The following is a 24,930-nucleotide window of genomic DNA, read 5'->3' as shown; positions in this document are numbered from 1 at the left end:
GCTTCCTCGTTTAACTTTTTGGATAATGATTTAGCCAATGGAGCCGTTCGTTGCTCTGCTTCTGCGTCAGTCAGTCGCACTCGCAGTAGCACCCGCCAGACCGGGGTATGCAAAAGTAAAAGACAAAATGCAACAGAGGCTGAGTGCCCAAATTTGGCTTTTATGCGAAAGCGAAAGTGGGCATTTATTCGGTTGGATTTGTTTCTTGACTTTGGATTCGCCCAACTAATGGATTTCGGCAGTCGGTAGTGATGCGTCGGGCTGTTGTTATTGTGGCACTCTTACCAGATGTAATACATATTGACTGAAAGTACGGAATGCAACCACCAACTGGAAGGGCAAATGTAAGAAAACATTTGACATTTCGAGAAAAAGAGGAAACACATTTCATGCAACCATTCGGATCCTATGTTAAAAGCTGACGATTAGCCGCAGCTGTCAGAAAAAGTATTCGTCTGTGCCACTGGGTGTTGCATGCTAGTCTGTTGTCTAGTGTCGTGCTTCCTCCAAAGAGCCCACTGGAAGCATTAAACGTGTCCGTGCCTTAAAAAACTCCTTCTACATTGTTTTCTGAGCTTATTCAGATCAATATTCCCCCACGTGGTTCTTCTTGTAGTCCTTACAGACTGCAAAGGGCAAGTTTCTTCAAATGCATCTATGATGCAGGATGACATCTTCCTAACAACTTTTTTTAACCTTTATTTGTATCTATATCAAGTATTACATTCTTAAACCGTAAACACCCGGGACGACCTTCTTTTGGTAGAAATGCAATATCTTCATTGTTTCAAAAGATTTTACCCTAAAGTATTTTTTTATAGTCATAGTGTGTTAAGAAATGCATGGCACCTCCCCCTTTCGCAGCCTCCTCCCTTTTGCTGGTAGCCAAAAATACGTCCCAACTAACATTTATTGTGAATGTAAACGTCAACAAAGCGTCCTAAATACGGCTTGATACTGAGTTACTGTGTTGTATATATGGACGGAAGCTTCTATGCAAGTCCTATACCAATGAATCTGGCGAACTTAATCCACTTGTACATGCTGTGCGAGCAGCTTCTATGCCACCAAGTCATAGCTCTTTTCTCGACTCCTATGTAACCACTAACTGAATAACATCTTGAGAAGGCGCTTTTTCAGCCTTTTCACAGTTGTTAAATAATAGTTATACGGCATCCCCAAATTAATCGATTTAATATAATTAGGTTATGGATACCGTGACGCAATACATGTGGAACTGGAATCCTCGCTTTTAAAATTGAATAATTAAAGTACTTGCCGCTACTTGGAATCGAACTCCCGATCTCCGTATCCACTGGTCCCGATAATGTCCTCGCTGCCACACTGCTATATATATAACTAGCACAGGAAATGACCCGTTTTGTTTTACTCCAGACAAGGCTTCATAATTGTGCTACAAGAAACCTTACCCAACTTCATTTTGCTGCAAAAGCTTGTGAAACGTCAAACGCAATAATGTTTACATTGAATAAGCTGTGTGGTTGCGCCAGCAGGTTCTTCGTCACAGCTTCTAGCTGAAAGAGTGCTAAACAGCTACAAAGCGCTGCTGTTGTGTGTATTTGGCAACATTACAAAACGTACTGTAGAAAAGCAGCTGTAATATTGGCTGGAACTCTTACTCGATTTGCACATCTTCCGGCAAATCTTCCGGCATTGAATTAAAATGCAATAAAAGCAACCCACATAATTTTACAGCACAGAGATGGATAGCTGGTAAGAATGTAGTAGCTATATATCCCGCTTAAGGATAATATATGAAGAAGCCACACCTCAAATTTTCAAGACCACGAGCTGAATGAACCAAAGGTCGGATTGCGCTGAAAAGTTGATCGATTGGTCACCACCGGGGTGTGACCAATCGATCAACTTTTCAGCCCAATCGGTCGTTTGGTTCATTCAGCTCGTGCTCTTGAAAATTTGGGGTATGGCTCCGTCATATAATGTCCTTAAAGTTTGTTTTGACAATAATGTTTACATTTGACAAGCCGTGTTGGTATGCCAACAGTTTCTTTATTACAGCTTCTAGCTGTAATGAAATCGCATAACGGCCTTCAAAGCGCTACTGGTTTTGGGATTTGTCAGTATAACGAATTGACTGTATAGTAGCAGCTGTTTTATTAGTGGGGACTCCTATTCGATTTGCTCAAGTTTTCACAACTTTCGGGAAATCTCCCGGAGTTGGAATAGAGTGGAGACAAGCGATGGATTTCTGAAAACAGAGTTTGGTAGCTGTATGGTGCTTGTTTTGCAGTCGTGTATTAGCTTATGATTTATATTTGACTAGCTTCCTTTTTTCAGCGTTGTCTGCTTTTATTCGATGGTTACACAACAGAAAGCAAATGACTGAAGCTTATAGCGCTGAAAATGTTAGTTGGGGTGGCTTTCTTGTATTTTTTTTAAATAAATTCTACACATTTTTGCTCAAATTTACTCATTAATAGTTTAGACTGATTCCGGACATGCAATCATAGTCATAGTCTGTTGAAGTTTTCATCCCAGAGTTTCATCCAAAGTATTCCGAAGTTTGTGTCACAAATCCAACATTCTAAACCAAATTTTATACACGATAAATGATCACAGAACATAGTTTACGGTACTCAAAAAGCCTCAAAGCACCCTTGATTGATTGATTTGTCTTTATTTAAGAGACTTTCAGCCCTTGGCTGGTTCGTCTCTAAAATGGTACATGAATTGGGTGATCTAGGTCATTCAAACTACTCTGGAATTCATTTTCTCAAGATTTACTGGAACTACCATTATTTGTGTTCCTTCTGTTCAAGAAATTCAGTCACGTTGATGTCCATTAGACCTTGTAATGCCACGAGCTCTCAATATTGTGATAGTTGGACATTCCGTGAAATACAAATGGCTTCCAAAACATCATGCTTTAATTGTAAAAAAAATATTCGTGAAATGTTTTCTATACTACTGATGGAGCCCCACTATAATGCACAACTATAATGCTTTTGATACAACCATGGGATATACCAGGCTTTCCAAACTATTCTGGAATTAGGACCTTCAAGATCTACACCCATGTAACCACGGTACTGAAGCCTTATTGCATGCAGATATATGTAAGGCGTATTTAGAGCAATCATTACTTTATATGAACACTTAAGGTTGATGTAAAGTGGAAATGGCAATTATGCGACTGAACTAAGATTATACTAGTATAATCTTAACTTGATTCTATAACACAGCGTAACAAAAATTAACGTTTGGTCTGTCTCAAGAGCAAACTTATGTGTCTCTGACAGATTTTGGGCCGCTGAATCCGAATCCGGGCTCAGATTTGCTCCAACACGTCACAATTTTGCGCTATACCTCAATTTATAGGGCAATATATGCGATTTTGGGCTTTTTTGACTGCAAGCCATTAAGCATGGAAATATTTTTTTTCAACCATTCAAAGCATAAATTGGTCAATTAACATCTAAATTAACGACTCATGAAAAATATTTCGTTTTACCAAATCGAATTTGATAGTTTTAAGCGATTTATGTTAGGTATGATATTTCCCATACAAGTCACCCTACAAAAGTTGCATGCAAGTTTTCACACTAACATAAAATGCCTAAATCTATTAAATTTGATTTGGTAAAACGAAATATTTTGCATGAGTCGTTAATTTAGATGTTAATTGACCATTTAACCTCTTGATTGCTTAAAAAAAATATTTGCATTCTTAATGGCTTGCAGTCAAAAAAGCCCAAAAACGCACATTTTGCCCTATAAATTGAGGTATAGCTCAAAATTGTGACGTGTTGGAGCAAATCTGAGCCCGGATTCGGATTCAGCGGCCCAAAAGCCTTCGGAGACACATAAGTTTGCTCTTGAGACAAAAAAATGTTGCGCTGTGTAATTGCCCACTTCCACTTCAGATCAACATCAATTTTGCATGTAAAGTAATGATTGCTCTAAATACACCTTATGTCTGCATGCAATAAGGCTTCAGCACCTTGGTTACTTGGGCAGACTCTACTCTTGTTTCTCTTCTTTCTATCGGAATGATAGTTTCACGATTGTGACTGTTGCACCTCATAATATTACGAGTACCGTAAAACGGGCTATCATTGATCAGCGGGGTAACATTGATCGGCTTGGCCGACCCCATGAAATGTTCAAACAAGCATTTCACATTGAATCAATTTCTGCTATCGAATGGTATATCGTAATCTGCTGTTATTGAGCTGTTAAATGACACGTAGTTCTTGAAAATGGAATTTCATAAACATTAAAATAAATCGATTTTTCCATAACTGTGTTTCGTAACGCAATGAGATACATTGTCAAACATTCATGCATGGCATGAATACTAGGTTCGAAATCACTGTATTACTTCAATATGATATCCTAGAGTTGGATTTAATCAACGAAACTTTTATGAAAATGCTCTTTTTCAATAAAATATACGATTTATTAAAAATAGGCTTTCACTTCCTTAAGTCATTGCCTACCTTTAGGCGTTATTCGTGGTTTGGAGGATTTTAATCTTGAAATAACTCAAAAAGTACACAACTTATAAGAATTTGGACAACATATTCGAAATCAGCGACCCCGAATTTTGTAAGTAAGGATATTTTCAACACAAACGAACATTGATCACTGACGTGATCAATGTTACTCCAAATCAATGAAATCAAAAATTAGATTAACAAGTCTATTCAAACATGTTTAAAAGTTTTACAATACTTTTTCGAGCAACTTCACACATAAACAAAGGGCCAGTACTTGTTTTAAATATACAAAATATGTAACATTTGCTTTAACAAGAGAATTATTCAAGAAAAATCGAAAATTCTGATCAATGTTACCCCGGATTACGGTATGTCTATGTGTTGCTAGTTGGGTTCCCACTGGTATATAAATGGACCCCAAAGTATTTTGAAGTATGTGTCGCCACAATATCTGTAAACCTTTGGATATTTTTATCGTAGCAAATGTTCGCGGAATATAATCTACGCTACTCTTAGAGCCTCAGAGTGCAATTCCGTTAACTTAGCAACATTCACTGGGTGATCTAGATCATCCTCCTCCAGCACTTTCTTGTAGGAATAACTGCTAGTTCTTTTAGAAATTCATCAACAGATTACTCAAAAAATTCCTCCAAGGTGTCCTCCAGCATTTCTCCCAGGAATTCCTCCACAAATTCATCCCGGAATTCCTCAAGCAATTCCTACAGGGGTTCTTCCAGGAATTCGTCACAGGGATTACTCCTGAAATTCCTCAAGGGAATCCTTGTACAATTCCTTCATGAATTGTCCATGGGATTCCTCCTAGAATCCTTCGAGGGATGTCTCCAGGATTCAACCAGAAATTCATCCAGGGATTTCTCCTTGAAATCCCGCAGGAATTCATCCCGGAATTTCGCGAGGAAATCCTACAGGGATTCCACCAGAAATTATTTCTAAGATTCATCCAGCAATTCCCTAGGGGGATTCCTCCGGGAATTCCTGCAAGAGTTTCTCCTTGAAGTCCTTCGAAGTTTCCTCCAGGAATTCTTCCACGGAATCCTCCAAGGATTCCCCCGGGGATTTCTCCAGGGAATCCTCAAGAAATTCCGCAACGAATACAACCAGAAATTTCTTTAGGAGTTCTATCGAAACTTCATTCAAAAAATCCTTCAGGAACTTATCAAGAAATTCATCAAGAAATTTTTCCAAGACCTCCGCTTGGAATTCGTCATGGAGCTTCTTCAGGAACTCCTGAACTAATTCCTCCAAAGATTTCTCCATCAATTCTTCCCGTACAGGTCCAAGAAATTTTCTAGAGATTCCTCCAAGGATACCTCCAGAACTGCTTAATGAATTTTTCCACGAAATCCTCTACAAATTATTCCAGGAATTCAAGGAATTCATCAAGGAATTTCTCAAAGAATTCCACCTGAAATTCCTTCAGGATATACTCCAGGATATACTTCAGGATATATTCCAGAAATTCATCCAGCTAATAATCCAGGAATTCCATCAAGAATTACTCCAGAAGTTCCTCCACGAACTTCTCCAGGAATTTCTCAAGGAATTATTACAGGAATTCCTCTAGGAAATGTTCCGGGAAACACTTCAGACATTTCTACAAGAAATATTCCAGAGATAACTCCAGGAATTTTTCCAGGAATTCCTCCAGGAATAACTGCAGGAATTCCTACATGAATTTCTGAAGGAATTCCTCCAGGAATTACTCCAGGATTTCTTCCAAGAATTATTTCAAGAAATCTTCTAGAAATTACTCTAGGGAGGACTTACTCCAGGAATTGTTTAGAGAAATACTTAAAGAATTTCTCCCGGAAATATTCAAGGAATTCCTTCACTACTTATTTTAGGAATTTCTCCAGAAATTACTAACAGGAAATACTCCAGGAAATCCTCCAGGAATTCCTCTAAAAAAAAACAGGAAATGGAAACCCAATGTTTGCGCCGTTAAACTTATAAAACGGTCCATGAAAAATTGCCAAATGATCCATTGATAATTTTACAATATTCCATGGAAGAATATCAGAAAACCATAAAGCAGTCATTTGGATCCATGGATCGTTTTCAACTGCTGCTCCCAACGTGATGCAATTCCGATTCCTGGTGGAATTTCTAAAGGAATCTCCGAAGAAACTCCAAAAGAAATTTTAACAGGGAAATCTGGATTAATCTCAGGTGTCAGTTCTCCAAAAATTTCTCATAGAATTTAAAGAGATAATCAAGCGGAATGGTACGAAATAACCGAGAGAAATTCCAGAAGTATCTACTAAGAGTAGTCCACGAGAAGTTCCAACTGCTTGGATAGAAAAATTCCTTGGAATTTCTAAAAGTATCCTCGATGGCGCTCTCCCTGTTCTGGAAATGTCACATCATCAACACAGACAGGACTGTAAACAAACGAAGCGACTGCGACAGCTTAAGGTGACACGGGACGCTATGTTAATTTTCTTATCTTCCCTCTCTTTCTAACGATTTGCCTCGCAATTTTGAAGATGGTAATATCGATTTCTATCGCACAGAAGAGGCTGAAAAACGATCAGCATATGCACTGCAAGTGAGCATACCATCTTAGTAGCAACAGAGCAATGGCGGATATTTCTTCGACCGTCCCGTTCGCCCTCAAGTATTATTACACACACTAAAGACTAGAATCAAAACAAACCACGTAGATAGGCAGTTGACTGACAACACTAAAATTTACGAAAATGACACCTAATAGGAAACTTCAACCCATAGAACTTGTATACAATATTTAAACAGATTTCTGATTAGAATTCAATTGACGGTTTTAAACTAGAATAACACAGTGACGAAAAGAGTAGTGACCCGCCATACCAAACTGTTAGTTTTCCCGAGCAAAGTCTGCCCGAGCAGGAGAAAATAGCTGAAGAATACCAAACTCAGGTAAGGAAAACCGAATACTACATCCTGAATGAGGTATTAAGAAGCACTGCATAAAAGGTAAGATACCTAAAAAAATAACTGGTGTGTATTCTGTGCATAACTCGTGAATAATGACATCAGGTTTGGCAATACCTAAATAATATTTGGCAATTCTTCCATACAAATAGCGTTTTTTCTATAATTGAATAAGACCTCAAGCAGTCCTCAATACCAAACCAATAACTCGTCGAGGTATTTTATCAATACCTACAAAAAAAAAACCAAAACAAGTTATTTTGAATACCTGGATAAACCGATCAATATCTTGTCTTGGTATGATACCTGACTTTGGTATGCTGCAGTTATGTGCCAGTTATTCGTTCCTGCTGGGGTGATAGCAAATTGAAAACTAATTTTGAGGTTGTGATATTGCAAATTTTGATAACTCAGGTTGTTGTCGTTTTGGTCGTTTTAACGGTTAAAACATCAAAATGAGAGCAGAAAAGTGTTCCTGTGACAGCAAATTGAAAGCAATGCCTGCTATCGATGATAGCAAATTGATAACTGTTTTTGATATCAGCGCAAGCGAAAAATCGTTATATGCAGAGTTTTACGATTGATATCAAATCATAAAGCAATAATATAATTGCACTAATGATATATCCCTAGAATTACTTTACATAGTTTACTTAAAGGATCAAAACTATTCTAACACTAAATATTTACATTAGTTTAAAAAGACAGCAAACCGAAAACAAAATTTGAAGTCAAATTAAGTAAAGATAAACTGATATCAAAAAGTGATATTAATTTGTTGCTTAATACAAACCATGTTTTCGATTTAGCTTAATTTTGTTGCTGGACTTTGCTGTTTGGACTTGCTAGAGCAGGTTGATATACTTTTTTTGTTTGAAGAGTATTTACAAGCCACAAACACACGATAAAACGATAAGCTCGGACTGGATGATTTTTTAGTCTTCGCCTTACATTAATTTTTAATCGACGTGCTACAACAGTGTTCGTAGTTCCGTGCAATAATACTAAACAAACTGACCCTCACGATGCTCATTTCGAGTAAAATGCGATGACGGTTACAGAGCAGTGAGTGAAACTATACCCTTCAATGAAGTGACGGTAGCATGTGTGCCGTTTGCCAAGAGCAGAATAGAAACAAATCCATCGTTGTAAAAACTGCAGTGTGATTACTGGAGCGTAGAAAAGGATCTATCGGAATGATATGCGGAGGTTTTGTGTAACTGCCAATGAAACGTGGCATATGAAGATTTGTTAACAACGAAGGTGGACCAATTATTGAACTGCAAAATCATACTACGTACTCAAAGATCTCCAAAGTATACAAGCTTTGCTTTCTTCAATGAAGAAAAAATAATAAGCCATGTAATCATAAACACATCATTTAGGCTCATCGGATTACGTAAATCTCCCTCAGCATTCACCACAGGGGGAAAAGAGTTACTTCCGCCTATAGTAATCTCCGAAACCAATCATGTCAACCTCGTCCACTTGAGCCCCAACCGTGTCATCCAAGCATCGATCAAAATGTTTCCCCATCGAAAAAATCAGAAAATAAAAAAGACTCACATTAGTGCTGCTTGTTGAATGTGACGGATTACAACATAGAGGCCCAACACACAACAAACGACCAACTGTCGTGTCTATTTACATGCACTTCTCGGCCTCTTGATGAGACTTCACGTCGGTCGCTTCGCGTCGCTGGCAGGTCGCTGCTGGCTGTTCGTCAACCGGTACGGGACCTAATCGATTGGCGAAGGTGAAAAGCATGTCGAAGCGGTAAAATTTCGGATCAAACACCGACACAAACTACCGCGCAGCCAAAGACGTGTGTAAGAAGTTGACCTTTCAACGGTCGTTTTCGTCAAAATAGCTATGCAGGGCCAATGGCCAGGCGGGTACGGTAACGACGTCGACCGGTCAGTACTTGAGAAGTCGAAGTCACCGATTAACCTATGCAAACGGTTTCAAGCCGATTTTCCTCTCAGCTGGGTGTTGATCGTGAGACAACGACAAAGGTAGTTAGTGTTTACTGAACGGCAACAAAAAATCGATTGAGATTGAGTAATAGTGAAATAAGGAGGAAAATTACCTGTGGTGTCTATTATCGCCGAAGCGAATTTCCTGTAATGGAATTCGGTAGCGTTTGTTTGGTACGTATGAGGTTGTGCTGTACATTATGAGATGTTTTAGCTACGGGATCAGCCCACAAAGGTCTGCCGTAGTTCATGAGTTCCATGAAATTTGCTTCTTTTTGAATAAGAAAGCGCATGAATTCGACATATAAGGCCATTCAACAAGCGGGCCGATGTGTAATTCTTCATCTTCCCATATCTTTATATGAATCTGGGTGATTAGTACTGCTGCTCGTATTCGCTCTTACGAATTTCGACCGGAGCTCGTCCTTCCAGAGTACTCTAGGGATTGCAGCCAAGTCACTATACTGCTTACAAAATGGCAGAGTTTCCATAGAAGTTTATGTTGCCCTGGCTATGTCTATGGTTTTTATACCTTGGAGATCTTTGGCAATGTGATCATATATTTGCCTTCTGTGTAGTGTACTAGTAAGCACTACAACACCAGATCCGTTCCCCACGGTATAAATTAGCGAGTTCTACAACGATGTTACAGACACCAATCAAACAATCGAATCGCTACTCGAGCTCATCTATACCTCTAGCTCTAATGAGCTTACGAATATGATACTTTACAGATCAAATCCAGCCTTGCATCCATATAGTAATGTCACCCATCGAAGATAATTTACGACGTTGCCCGTCTACTTATTACCATATATTCGCTAATAACACTTAACACCTCGCAGAAGCTGCAAGGTATAGCATTTCCGATCGAGATCTCGCACCACTTCACTTCAAGCCGGGCCCGATCTGCGTAGTTTGGGTTGTTCTGTTGCTGCTGATGCACCGTAGAATATTTTCATTCCGCAACGTGAGGCACCCCACGCAGTCCCGTAATTGACAAATTCTTCCTCCGAGTCGCATCTCAACAACACGAGAACAGATTAGCACGAATTTCCACCATCACGATCAGGAACCGGTTCCAAAAAAAAAGTTGTCAAACCATCCAAATCCGAACCCATGTGTTCGCAGTTCCACGCACTGCTGGTAAGATCGTAAATTATACAATTATGGTTCACCACCAGAGGGCATCATGAGCAACCTACCCACCACACAAACAAACAACACGCACATTAGCGTGGTTCAAAAAATCGTTTTTGCTCCACACTGCTTATTCGCTTCATTACCAGATTCTAAGCCTTCTCCCAAAAAATGAGCTAATTTGGTTAAAAATTGAGACTGCACAAGCTCTTCAAAGTTTGTATGGGAATTACTATGGGAAAAGGTCGTTTTTCGTTCAATTGACAGTAGCATTTCCCTTAGTGCCCTAGAGTGTAAGTTGACCCTTGGTACTCCTAGGCTACTCTATCAGCTACAACTTTGCCGAAGACCACATTCAAATCGGACGCCTCATTAATTAGTTATCGATTTTTATCCAACTGTAGAAACTTTAACAGTGATCGTTCAGCTTCCCAGCAGGCAACATTGCTGCACATGGCACCAAAGATAGCACACGTAAATCATGGCTACTATGTTTCAAGGCAAATTGCAGTGATGCCCATCGAATAGTGTAATCATCATGATCAAAGATTTTCATTCTGGATACAAATCAATAACTAATTAATGAGGCGTCCGATTTGAATGTGGTCTTCGGCAAAGTTGTAGCTGATAGAGTAGCCTAGGAGTACCAAGGGTCAACTTACACTCTAGGGCACTTGGGGAAATACTACGGTTAATTGAATGAAAAACGCCCTTTTCCCATAGTAATTCCCATACAAACTTTGAAGAGCTTGTGCAGTCTCAATTTTCATCCAAATTAGCTAATTTTTTGGGAGAAGACTTAGAATCTGGTAATGAATCGAATAAGCGGTGTGGAGCAAAAACGATTTTTTGAACCACGCTAACGCACATATGCCACCACATCGTGGGAAGTTTCCTTCGTTCTCTCCGCTAGATGTCCAGCAGCAGATCAGATTCTGCTTCAAGTTTCGCTTAGTTTTTTCCTTGCTGCTACATATACTTGGTCGCCCCCATGAAGTTCACTAATTGGCGTTGATTTTAGCGCGCAGCTCTTTCGTTCCCATAGCACGCACCGCGTTGCAATTTCTCAAACACTTCGTTCAGTTTTCAAGCACAAAAAAAATCTACTCCTAAACTTCCATCGCCGTCAGTCACTATTCATCAATCATCATCAATTGGTCATAATCGCATTTGCAAACACATGCGACGACGACGACGACGACGTTGCATCTACACAAAAAAAACAAAAACGTGATTAAATTGGTAATTGATCTCTTCAAGAGTTGTCGCCCCCACATGGACTGCCTAACTCGTGGTCAGTGAACGTCGCCTCCCCAGAGGGGATCTGTCAACGCTCCTGACCGACACAGTAGTAACAGAAAAAAGAGTGCTCAATCGAGAAATATCGTTTTGATTATTTTTACGAATCCATGAGGTCATTGGCAAGGCAGTTAGCCTAGTGGTTAAGGCTATGGAGACGGCGGGTTCGATTCCCGTTCCGGTCGGGAAAATTTTATCGGCTCCCTGTGCAATGTGCATAGTGAATCATTGTGCTTGCCTCACAATATACAAATTCATGCAATGGCAGAGAAAGCCCTTCGATTAATAACTGTGGAAGTGCTCAAAGAACACTAAGTTGAAGCAAGGCAGGCCAAGTCCCAGTGCGGACGTAGAGTCATTAAGGACAGACTTGTTAGAATCCCAAGATGGCCGCCACAATGGCCGACTTTGGCACCTACTCACGATTTCGAGGGCACAAATCTCTTCGTAAACAAAACCAGCGCATTTGATCTTCTTGTTTTAAGCTTATTACAAGTGAACAAGAACAGAATAATAAAATGCACTGTTGTTTGAAACTTGCTTCTTGAGATTTGTGCGTTTTAAGTTCTCATGTACTCTTGAAGCGGGATTTCAAGACGTTTGACCTTAAGAAGAAGAAGAAGAAGAGGTCATTGGCAAATTTGTATCCAAAGACACCAATAGTTCAAGAGTCAAGACTCTCCCAAGTAACATTTAGAGTTTTTGAATACTGTCATAAAACTTAATACCTTTTTTCACTCGGTTGAAAATCTTTTTGCGCGCTCAGTATGTCTCGGCAGTGCGGTTTTTGACAGTTCGAAATTTAAATGTCATTTCAACATTAGTTTCAATATCATATCTACCAGTTAAGGTGGAAAGATTGCAAAATCATAATATTTGATGGTTTAAATCGAAAGAGCAGAATTTTCATGCGCTCATCGTTTCATCTTTTAAAATTTTTGCTCAAGTGCACCGCGTGGCAGTTTGTCCCCAAAAAGTGCACCGCAAGACAAACGGCCTGAAAACCCCTGCACTGGAGTGTTTCACATGGGTGGAAATCACTTTGCGCGTTCAGTGTGGAACTGCGGTGCGGTTTTTTGACAGTTCGAGTTGACATTTAGAATATTCCTACATTCTTGTATCAGTTAAATAAGATGAAAAAATAACTAATTATTGATGGTTTTGATGATGTAAATCCCAAGAGCGGAATGTTCATGCGCTCAGTTCAGATAAGTCTGCCAGTTTGTTTACATTTTATCGACTAGCAATAGTCATTAATTTGTTTAGTTGAATAGTTTTTGCTGCATTCTGCAGCAGTAAAATCCGATATAGAAGTGCCACAGAGCTTTTGTGGGCTGTAACTTGAATGTCAGCTCCATAAGTGACTCTGGCGAAGTGAAAATTAAACGGTAATGAAGAACATTTCGGTTAACTGCTACTTTGGCGCGGTTTTCTTTGTCAAATGAAAACGAGCAAAAAGTGTCAAATCGTAAGTGGAGTAAAATTAAAACGTGAAGTAAAGCGTAATTTTTCGATTTCCAGTGCTATAGAGACTGCGGTCCAGTTATCGATAGTCTACATCTTTTTACTTCCATCTAATGAGGCATTGGCAAAGGTAAGCTGAAATATCTGTAATAATTGTAATTTTTGTCTGTAATAATATCTGTAATTTTTGTCTGATGTGACGGAGAATAGCCGATATGACGAAGTTAATTTTTGCTATAATAGATTGTGGCAATCTATCTAAAATTATTTCAAAAAGTCCATATTCAAAATATCATATCTCAAAGACTAAAAACATAGGGAAGTTGAACCTTCTCGGCAGGGCTCCTGTTTTGGGCACTTTTCTGCTATAACTCAGTCAATTTTGAACCATTTGACACAATTTTTGGAACGCAATGAGATACGTAGAGTATCTAGCCGTGAACGAAATTTCAAGTCAATCGGTTTGGAAAGTTATAGTGAAGAGTGCTCAAAATACCGGCCACTGCCCAAGTAGCTCGCTACCCTACAGCTCTGATTGTTTGATATGTTACGCCAAATTTCCTGAATTTTCTGATAAAAATATAAAACCGAAATATAAAGGGATGCCCTTCTTTGGTTCAAAGACCATAAAAACGTGAAAACACTAAAAAAATGCACAATTTTTGCATCTAAAACACAATTTGGCCCTTACAACGCATTTTTCTTCAACTAAAATTCAATAGCTTTCAAACAAAAAAAAAAAAGTTTAAAGTCGGTCAACTGGTTCAAAAGTTATGATTTTTTTGAAAATTTCCAGTTTTTAAAAACCTGGATTTTTAGGACCACCCTTTTTTGAAAATTGGCCACCCTACTGAGGAATTAAAAAATACGGGTCTAATTATTTTCGATGAACTACAAACCCACCAAGTTTCACGACAATTGGAGCTGCACTATATCGTTTTTTTAGGGGAAAGCTGAATAAATGACCGAGAAATATTAAGTTTTGAATAAAAAAAGGTTTGGGAAATAATGTGAACATAATTGGACCTTAGTGGTAAAATGAACAGTTGATTCAAATTTCACCAAATTTTCATAAAATTGTGTGCAAACTCGAGTATTAGGCCGGAACAAATTTCATTTTCTATTTTTGTCACAGTGTACGTTCATTCATCACGAGGAGACTATAAATAATAAATGTATTTGATGAAAAAATACCCAAACTATTAGGAAAATTTATCGAATTTGTTTACAAACTGTCTGGGCAACTCCAATTTCATCTTAAAATTTTGAATTTATTCGAATAATTTAATTGTAAACCCCTTGTAAATGATGAATCCTGACCAAAATTTTCCAAAGGGGGTTTGACATGAGAGAAAATTGAAATATGTGTCAGCCTTATTGGCAATTTTATATATTGTTAGATAACAGAAGTAAAAGTAATAAAAACATGTTTTATACCAACAAAATATGATTTTCATCAAAAGCAGTGCTTGTTTTTACACTATTTTTACAATTAATAAGTCAAGTAAATCTTGACAACTACAGAAACACCTTTTTTTGGTATGAAATTTGACATTTTGTAATTAAAAACATAGCAACTATTGAGGTCGACATTACCGAAGAAAAAATACCTTGCTAAGTCTGATTCCAAAAATCTTTTTAAAGATTATTCTGATATTTATTTCAAAAATTCGCTTGAAATATTTTCAATTTCATAAGACTATATTTTAAGAAATATTCCAGAAAAATAAATCAAAATTATGATTAAGAACTAAACTACATTCAGAAAAACCTGCATATAGGAAACTCACCATGGGATCAACCGGATTATTTTTTCAGAAGTTCTATCTACTAGGGCAGAAGCTTCAGTTTTGGCCAGCCCGGAGTTTTGGCCATAGTGCGGTATTCAGCCTGTTACGTTCTAAATCGGCATAAATTTATTTTTTACTAGTAGATTCTAATATAATATGATTGCAAGTGTTAAAACCATATATCTATATAAATAAAAATGGAATGGTGTTTGTATGTCACGAATAGGCTCGAAAACGGGCAAACGGATCCACACCATTCTTTCAGTGGTTCATTTGTGCAAAGCTCCGACGTGTTCGTACGAAGAAATAATTGGGAAAATCGACTAGGAACACATCGAAAACGAGAAAATTTGAAATTCTGTTTTTTTTACATTTTTCCACAGACCTGCATGGCAAAAAAACACAGTAGGCAGGCAGTACGACGTTTGCCGGGACTGCTAGTTTTGAATAAAAACTGGAAGAAAAAAATAATTTTCCTTAAAAAATCAGCTCCCATATATCTATTTTGGCCAGGGTACTTCTAATTTGGTCACTCCCATAAGATGATTGGCCAAAATAGAAACCAAAGCTGAGAATATGGAAAACTGCGGCAATGTTTCTATTTTGGCCAGTGCCACTTTTAATACAAAAATTAATTATTAGCTTAATTTCTGCATTTTTCCAGTAAAGTATACATCGAAACCTTTCATTTAACACATTGGTAGTTTTCATTGGATTAGTTATTTTTATAAAATTGATTTCCCTTAGACTGGCCAAAACCGGTGCCGGCATCCTATCTCTATTACAAAGGAATTTAACCGAAAATTCATTCAAGATATTCAGGAACTTGCACGCTATTCTTCAGGGAACTCTATGTACCGAAATTTACTGCAGCTATTTCAGAGAACTTCGTCTTGTGCATATTTACGACTTCCATTAGAAATAAGTCAGATAGGTATTCCCTGAAGGACTTCCTAAATAAAACTTTCAGATTTATATTTCTTTCAAAAAATCAGTTAAAGATTCACTCAGAAATTTCAGATCACATCAGAGATTTCAGATCCATCAGTATAGAAAAAAAAGTCAGTGTATTAGTTTAAATTCAAAATAAAAGATTTTCGGAACCCTGTTTTCTGCGGTTTCTGCCAAGCTTCGGTCACCAACTCTTCTCGAAGAGCTGTCAAAAACGACTCCATGACATTTGCAAGAAACATGTTCAAGAAAGGCAAGCATAACCTCTATATATTAACTAGAATTTTTTTTAAGGAAATTCATGTTGGTATTGTTCAAACTAATTCGTCTTTGGGCGTCATTCGTTCAATAAATCAGTATAATTTTAATGTAAATTCTTATTGCCAAAAAATCCATGATTGACTCCAAAGTTCCCTGATAATTCCAGGTTTTTTTCCAGGTTGAATGAAATTGCCTGATAAATCCAGGTTTATCCAGGTTGTAGACACCCTGAACAAATCCATGCAAAGAAGAAACGGATGTTCATATTTCAGGAACTCCTGGAAAGATTTCAGGTGGGGCGTTTATGACTGAATGCTAGGAAATCTAATTCTGAACTCTAATGAAATTTGCTATGCATTTCCACTAACTTGTGTCAATGTCTTCTAGCTCTCACAGGTTTGGCCAGAAAATCTGTCAGGAAATTTGTTCGCAGCTTCGCAAACAGGACGTCAGCTTCGGCAATTTCGGGCGCCTTCAGTTTACCGAAGTTAACACAACAACAACTACTACTTGAAAATAATCATATCATAAATGTTTATCACTTTGTCGAACCTGTGAGAAATAGAAGACTTTGAACTTGTGCGGTCCCAACAAATTTCATCGCCGTACAACAGAAGAATAAGCCGATTCTAAGCTTGATATTAAAAATTTTGACTGTTGTTCAGCTGTCAATGATACTTGGGGTAGCATGGCATATGGAAAGCATGTTTGTACAGACTCGTGTGCGTGCATTCAGCGATACTTTTTATTTTTCTTTTCGATTTTGTGCTTCGTTCGACGGCGGGAGACGCAGCGACTGTGTGGTAGCTTGGCAGCCACTAAGCGTCGCGCAAGTATTCAATGATTCATCCGTTTTTTTCGGGTCTGTGCATCATTTTCTGATGGGAAACTAATCAACTTTTGCAAGATTGATAGAGACACTTTAATTCATGAGATCGTTACATACTTTTGTTTTGTTCTCTAAATTTCAAGAAAGTTCATTATGAAATAACATAAAATGTTAAGATAATACTACTACGATAATGAGAAACATTTAATGTTGTTTTCTGTAAAGCATAGATTGTTCAGTCTGTCACTCAAATTAACGGCGAGCGTAATTATTGAATGATATTCTGACGCGGGTGGTTGTTTACTTCCCGCAAAGAGTCGTATTACTGATGCAAACGAACCCCAGGCACTTCTTGTGGCCTTTGGTGGAGATATTATTGAACGCGGTATTTTACACAAATAGGGTCACCAGCAGTGAGTTCTTTTAATGCCCAGCCGGATAAAAATCAACCATAGAATATTTAGTGAAAACCATTCGTGTACCATACACTACAATTAGCTACAATAAAATGTATCGTAATGCAAGGGTTTGAAAAAATCTTTGCATACTGTATCTATACACTTACATAATATTTTTATGTGACAAAATATTGTACTGTTTTTCTTACGTTTGAACCTTTCATGTTTCAATACTTTATTTTTCCCGTGAATTTTTAGTTTGGTTTTCAATTTTGGAACTTTTCCGTGTGTTATTTTATTTACACGGAGAACTGAAACTACCTATTTTTTTGGTTTATTTTACCCAAAAGTAGGCATATCCCTTTCGTGACGAACCAGCACAATTGTGCTGTCGACCGGTAACAGTTTTGCATATTTTTTTCATTTGTTTAGACTTTGTTTTATGTGATGTAAACTACAATTTCAATAATTAAGTCATTACTTACACACTTATTTCTGAATTGTCTGTTCGGTACTTTTTTGACGAGATTATAACAGCAGTACGATCTCGGTAGTTTCGGTAATCGATTTTACTGAGGCTCAGTAAAACAACTGTCAAAATTGTATGGAAAAGGTAAACAATGCATTTTTGCTGAACGAGTTCGGTGCTCAGCAGTTTTAATCTCGTCAAAAAATTACCGAACTCGGTAATCAAAATTAAGTGTGTATACTTGTATGAGAGCGAACAAACTTTTGTTTACGTTGCCAATGAGATTTACCACAACAAGGTTAACAAAAAGTGGACAGAAACCGTAAAACTTGAAAAAGTTTTATCTGCCGCATATGATTTATTTCCAATTTATCTAGGTAGTCAAAGCTAGAAATCGAAACATAAACAGTAGGGTATTGGTTCCCTTATTAAGCATGTGGCTCCCATTTTCATCCTACGAAAAACAAAGGATTGAAGCGTTGTTTGTTTTGTTTCTTATTTTTGCATTTTTTGTTAGAAGCGAGCACGCATGAAAACAAAAAGAACGGAACCAATCGGTGCCGTAATCGCTTGTTTTCGAATAAGATGAATACGGGAGCATAAGATTACTGATGGCACACATACCCTAGTTCTTTCAAATTAGGAAAAAAAAATTTTGTTTTGTTGTGAAATCTAAGAGTTCTGGGACGTCAAAGTTGAGCCGTTTGTATTGAGATTTCACATTTTTGCAATCTGTCCCGAAAGGGTGTCGAATTCTACCCAAAATTAGGTTGTTTTCCCTTTCTCTCCCACCGATGCTGTCAAAAACAAAGCGAGCTGCATCAACGCACCGGGGGTACTTTGGCCGAATAAGCCAATTTTAGGCAAATGCCGTATTTGTCAAAACTGGGGAGACAAAACTCACGTTTGGTTTGAATTTAGTATATTTTTTTGCTGGAGTTAAAGGCAAACTATCTAGAGTAAGTATAGCACTGCATAGCATAGCATGAATACTAGCGTGGTTCAAAAAATCGTTTTTGCTCCACACCGCTTTTTCGATTCGTAATCAGATTCAAGGCCTTCTCCCAAAAATTGATCTCATTTGGTTGAAAATTGAGACTGCACAAGCCCATCGAAGTTTGTATGGGAATTGGGTTGTTTAGTGAATAAAATATTGTATTTTCTATAGCCTAATTGAAAGAGCTAATTTTTCTGAGCATAACATGATTTTATTGGATTCCAACACCTTTGTTTTGATGGTTAAATCCAAGGTTAAATCAACAAAACAGTTTCAATTTTCGTGGATAGAATGACAGTTCAATCGATAAAGTGACAGTTCGACTCGAACAAAAAAAATAAACAAACTTTAAATGCGTTTTAAAAATAGTTCCCGGACTTCAAAAATTATGAAATTTTGGATTTCGACTAATTTTTGGGCGGAGAATCCGATAATGAAGTAATCCGGATACCCCTAAAGAACCCAATTACTATAGGAAAACGATGTTTTTCATTCAATCGAACGTAGCATTTCCCCAACTGCCATAGAGGGTTAGTAGACCCTCCTAGGTTACACCTAGGTTACTCTATCAGCTACAACTTTGCCGAAGACTGCATTCAAATCGGACGCCTCATCAATCAGTTATCGATTTGTATCCAACTGGAAAAATTTTAACAGTCACTGTGATGCTCCAGCTTCCCAGCAGGCAACATTGCTGCATATGGCGCCATAGATAGCACCCTGAAATCATGGCTACTATGTTCCACTGCAAAATTCAGTGATGCCCACCGAATAGTTTAACCATCATGAGCAAAGATTTCGATTCTAGATAAAAATCGGTAACTAATTTATGAGGCATGCTATTTGAATGCAGTCTTCGGCAAAGTTGTAGCTGATAGAATAACCTAGAAGCACCAAGGGTCAACTAACGCTCTAGGGCACTTGGGGAAATACTACGGTCGATTGAATGAAAACATCGTTTTCCAATAGTAATTCCCATACAAACTTTAAAGGGCTTGTGCAGTCTCAATTTTCAACCAAATGAGCTCAAATTTTGGGAGAAGGCATATAATCTGGTTACGAATGGAATAACCAGAGTGGAGCGAAAACGGTTTTTTGAAACACACTAATGAATACTTGCGCAAATCTTGGATGGAGTTGCAAAGTTGAATATATCAATTGACATTGCTGATGTCGCTACTATCTACAATGTCATAGACCCACTCAGATCCACACACCTGGCCAAGTTCTTGCACGAGGTCGTGGTGCACTATCGTTTGATTCTTGCAATTTCCTTTGTGTTCTTCAAAAACACAGCAGGTTTCCCGGAAAACCAAAATAATCCAAGAAATAGGCCATTAACACAATATATTCTCTTCTGCGGTTCGATTTGTAGCCACATATTGAGAGCGCACTTAACAAACTCTATCCTTCCGGTCACAATCACAACACGAAAATCTTCAATACTTCCGTAATACTTCCGGATGGCGTAGCTCTAGCTAAAATATCACCAAAAGAGCGAGCGAAAAAACTGTGACAGGCAAAACAAAATCACGTCGGATCACGGCGAGGCCTACTACGATTTCCAAACTACCTAGTGTGAGTATAATAGATTTACTCAAATTTGAGTTATTGGGCCAAACTATGGGGTTGCGTCAAAAGAACTTAACTCTGGGTAGTTTGGTGGCTCCGTGTGTGTTCGTGATTGTTTTCCAGAGATGCAAAAGCAAGAGAAAAAGTTAAATTTAAACGAAAAACCAACTGAAATGGTATAAAATCTTGTAGTAAGTAACAAACTAGGTGCCAAAGGAACTGCTGCTGGATGCCGATCAACGATAACCAAGGCAACAACTTAAGATGCTCCAAGAGTTATGGCGGGTTAGTGATGTACAATGTGAGAAAGAATGCCAATGAAGGTCAATTCGGTTATACACATAGATCAGGAAATATCGAGAATCAATGAAAAAGATTCAACATGAACTGTATACTTATTTCTGTTTAGGCGAATTTTCTCCCCTTGCCACCTTTGACCACAATCGTTTCAATTGCGATGGATATGACCTATTTAATTCGACGCTAACGTTTGTTATGTATTCCAAGCTTCAGTCAAACGGGTGCCTCAAATGTTGCAATAACGGCTAAGCACACTGTAGACACTGTAAAGTTACTCATGTACCTCATCACTCACTTCTTGCAACTACATTAGCGGTCTAACAACACTTAGCGCGCTCGGCAAAGTTGTATCATGCCGCTCAAAGTGGTGCCACTAATAATGGTTAGTTTGCTAAATCTAGTTATCTGGCTGGTGTGCATGGTAGCCTAAGCTTCAACTGCTAATGCAATCAGAGATTACCCAAACTTTAACGTGGATGATCCTAGAAGTTATTCGAGCCTTTTTTTAATAATCCTAAAGTACATTTATTATGTATCAAATATACTGCCCCCACTCGCATAACATTCCCATCTTTGCTGGGTTTCCTATTCATATGGGACTGTTTTGCGAGAGGGGGCAGTATAGCTCTCTTTCAATTTATTTTTATCCATGTTTTACTGGCAGACCTCAGTTGCCATTAACAGGAGCGAAAAACCAAAGTAACGTAACATAGTACAATAATTTATGTAATGTAAAACAATACAACATAACAAAAGAAAATCATTCCTAAACCATTTAATGTAATGTATAGCCAGTACTGAAATTACAATTCAAAACGATACATTCCTGGTACATTTTATTGTTTGAAATCAAACATATATCATATAATGTATGGTATGTGGGGGCAAGATGGGTCAGGGGGCAAGATGGGTCAGTACCGTTTACAACCGTACTATTTATTTTTCGAATCTTTCTATAATTTTCCTAGATGAACGACGTGGATACACAAAAAAGTGGTATATTGTTTTGAAAATTCTTTACGTTCCTTACGCAGAAAAAAATAAAATATTTTTTCGTTATACTCCTTATGCTATACATTCCATATAACTACGTGTAATGTGTAGACGGGGCAAGATGGGTCACCCTGATTTTTCGGTATGTTTGCATAGTTTTTGAAAATGTTTTATTTTTCATAGAAAGGCTATTATGTGACCTACATTATCGAAGCGACTAGAGCGCTGAAAATTTGTGAACATATTTTTAATATTTTTCAACAAAAAATATAGGTTTTCATAGATTTTTTTATGGCTACCTGAACAAAAATATTCTAGTTCTGAGAATAATCTACCGATATGTTTCAACACTTTTTTCATGTAATCTGTACGTATGTGAAGCTTAGATGTATAGAGAAAAAATAGAAGATGTACAATTTTTTTTGGAGAAAAATCGAATTTCTGATAGCTGACCCATCTTGCCCCCGTAGAAATGAGGTGGGGCAAGATGGGTCATGTTTTGACAATTGTTTGTCAAGAAGCAGGTTTCAAACTTTATGACCTTTCTATACCCTTATATCATAGCTGACTAGTGTATCTGGAAGTCGTGGTAGAAAGCAGAGAAATGCGATTTATATACAGAATGTTATAGAGATCCATTTCTTAGGTGACCCATCCTGCCCCCACTTACCATACAATATATATGAACCCACGTTTGGCCATATAGTCAAAGGCGCTGGGCCAAAATCGCTGAAACTGTCAGCTGACAGTCTCAAACAGAAACAAGAAGAAGAAGAATCCCCTTATCATCCTTTTAAACAGAAACTTTTAAAAGAGGAAATCCTTTAAAATAGTAACTTTTTTCTGGGGTTTTATTGTGAGCGTTTTTTTTTTTTAATTTAAGCACACAACACTGAAATTAAAAAAATGGTGTCTAACTTAATTGATAATACAGTTTCTTACCGATTTTGGAAACTTCCGTTTTGTCTACTCCCGATTTTGGCAACAATTTCTTACCGATTTTGGCAACAAACCAAAAACGAAAAATCGTTTGTATTTGTAAATGTATTTATATTTTAGCGTTACTCTTCTTCAAAAAATCAAAATTTATTAAATTTTCCAAAATCAACAATTTTGAAATCATGACGTGATTTATGAACGTCACCTACAGGGATCGTCCTATAACTCGTGAATAGTCCATTTTTAAAATATAAGCCAAATTCATGGCCAAATTGACGTATAAAAGTTGATAATAATCCACAAAAAAATATTTACCGATTTTGGCAACACCCCAATTTGGCAACATAAAATTCACCTCGTGTTGCCAAAATCGGTAAGAAACTGTATTTATAATTATAAAGAGAGCCCGATTTTGTTGGCCCCTGGTAGCATTTTGGGCTAACAAAATGAAGACATTTTTCAATAGTGTAGAATTAGCATCTTAGAGTAAATACACAAAAATAAAAACTAAAAAAAAACATTTTTCAAATTCAATTTTTTACTCATAAAAATAGTTCTGAGCGTACATTAAAATCCAATCTGGATGGTTAGAATAACTTAGATTATTCTCAAATAATTGAAGTACCAAAACCCACCAACTTCATTTTATTTGAACAAACTACAACCGTATCTGTAAATTGAAACTATGAATATAAATACAACAATCCAAAAATCTTCACACGTGAGCACGTATTTTCTGCCGTTACTGTAGTTCCACATTTGGACAATTCCGAGTCAATTCCCCAAATTGTGCCACTTGATTCCGCACACTGGCCGCCGTCGTTTTCTCGCCAGCTCTCGTTCTTCTTGGCACTTGTTTGGCACTAGCCGTTAAATCACTATATTTATAAAGGCAAACGCCCAAACAGAGCTTCGACCGCGTATCACACGAACCACCACACCAAACCGCGGAGGAGTTTTGTGCACTACGCCAAAAACGGGATCCGACAGCAACTGAACCGCGACATCCTCCCGCAGTCCCATGTCACAAACAGCAATCGACGCGGTGCGGTACCGACACGATCCACTGCACTAATCCCGTTTAAGCCAACCCAGAGTGAGGGGGGCGCGTATGTCACTCCATCCAATCTCCAATGTAGAACACCGAGAACAATGCAAAAAGATCACCCACTCGTCGTACATACTCGGTAAATCGATCCACACACTCCGATTTGGGCGAAGGATCGCCTCGCCGTGCTACGCGCCGGTGCAGCAGACAAAATAAAAATCTGCAGTCTTCAGCAAAATCCTAGAATCAGTCACTTGACATTCCGGACGCACCAATTTCGTCGTCTGCCAACCAATCACCAAACTATACACAGCGCGGCGCGCAGCGATGAGGTTCGACTGACTGATCTTGACAGTGTTGAAGTCGCGAGATTACTGAAGCAACTTCATCTGCCTGCCTTGCCGCCGGGGCGGTCGGGTCCACTCATTGAGTGCGATCACGTTGCTACTGCCGCTGCTGCTGCCCCACAGACCCAGGCAGCAGGAAGTTTTTCGAGCAGTTTTACGACGGCGACGATCACCGCCGGCCGCCAAGACGATGATGATCCACGATGAGAGGTTCATCAGGAGGATCTCGATGACCGGACGGGGCGGTTGTTGTTGCTGAGGGCTTTGGGGGAGAGGAAGTCTCCAAGCGAGCCTCCTCTGTAGGGCACCGCACCGGGACCGGGATCGTCTTGGTCTTATGCTTGTGTACACGATGAGGTTGAGAGGCTTGCGGATCGGTGTCGAGTGAGATGATGCTCTCCAACCAAACACACCAGGAAAAGGCGCTCTCACTGGATGGTGGTTTGGTTCGGTATAGGCAGTGCACTGCATGGGCTATGCTGCGCTGCGTGCTATGTATGTATGGCTGAAAAAAATGTGGGGTGCCGGGTCGGCTAAGTGAGAGTGATGTGTTTTTGTTTCTCGTTTGAAAATACTCATATGTATGGTTTGGCTGAGAAAGAGGATGGAAGCCATGGAGAAGGAAATACCAAAAAGAGCATCAAATTTATTATTTTTTATGATACTTCGGCAATTTTAGAATGCTTGGCACGATTTACAGTACAGTAATCCTTGATTATACCGCTTGTTTTTGTGTTTCACA

At 38.3% G+C, this 24,930-nt stretch overlaps 1 protein-coding gene across 11 annotated transcripts in view; it reads right to left on the bottom strand.

Annotated features, from left to right (window-relative positions):
- The window catches only part of LOC109401225 (uncharacterized protein DDB_G0284459), a 337,393-nt gene that overhangs the window by 146,274 nt on the left and 166,189 nt on the right, over positions 1-24,930 (bottom strand). Inside the window, exon 1 of one of the 11 annotated variants that reach the window (XM_062842589.1) lies at positions 23,978-24,697. The exons of 3 other annotated variants lie outside the window; for them this stretch is intronic. The gene's annotated coding sequence lies outside the window, so the exon portion shown is untranslated. Of the gene's footprint in view, positions 1-23,964; positions 24,698-24,930 lie in introns of those variants that run through there. 7 more of the 11 variants (XM_062842584.1, XM_062842578.1, XM_062842577.1 and 4 more) reach the window with 7 other exon arrangements.

Source organism: Aedes albopictus, chromosome 3, assembly GCF_035046485.1.
Source record: "Aedes albopictus strain Foshan chromosome 3, AalbF5, whole genome shotgun sequence".
NCBI lineage: Eukaryota > Metazoa > Arthropoda > Insecta > Diptera > Culicidae > Aedes > Aedes albopictus.
Note: the sequence above shows the minus strand (reverse complement) of the source record. Positions and strands in the feature narration are given on the sequence as shown.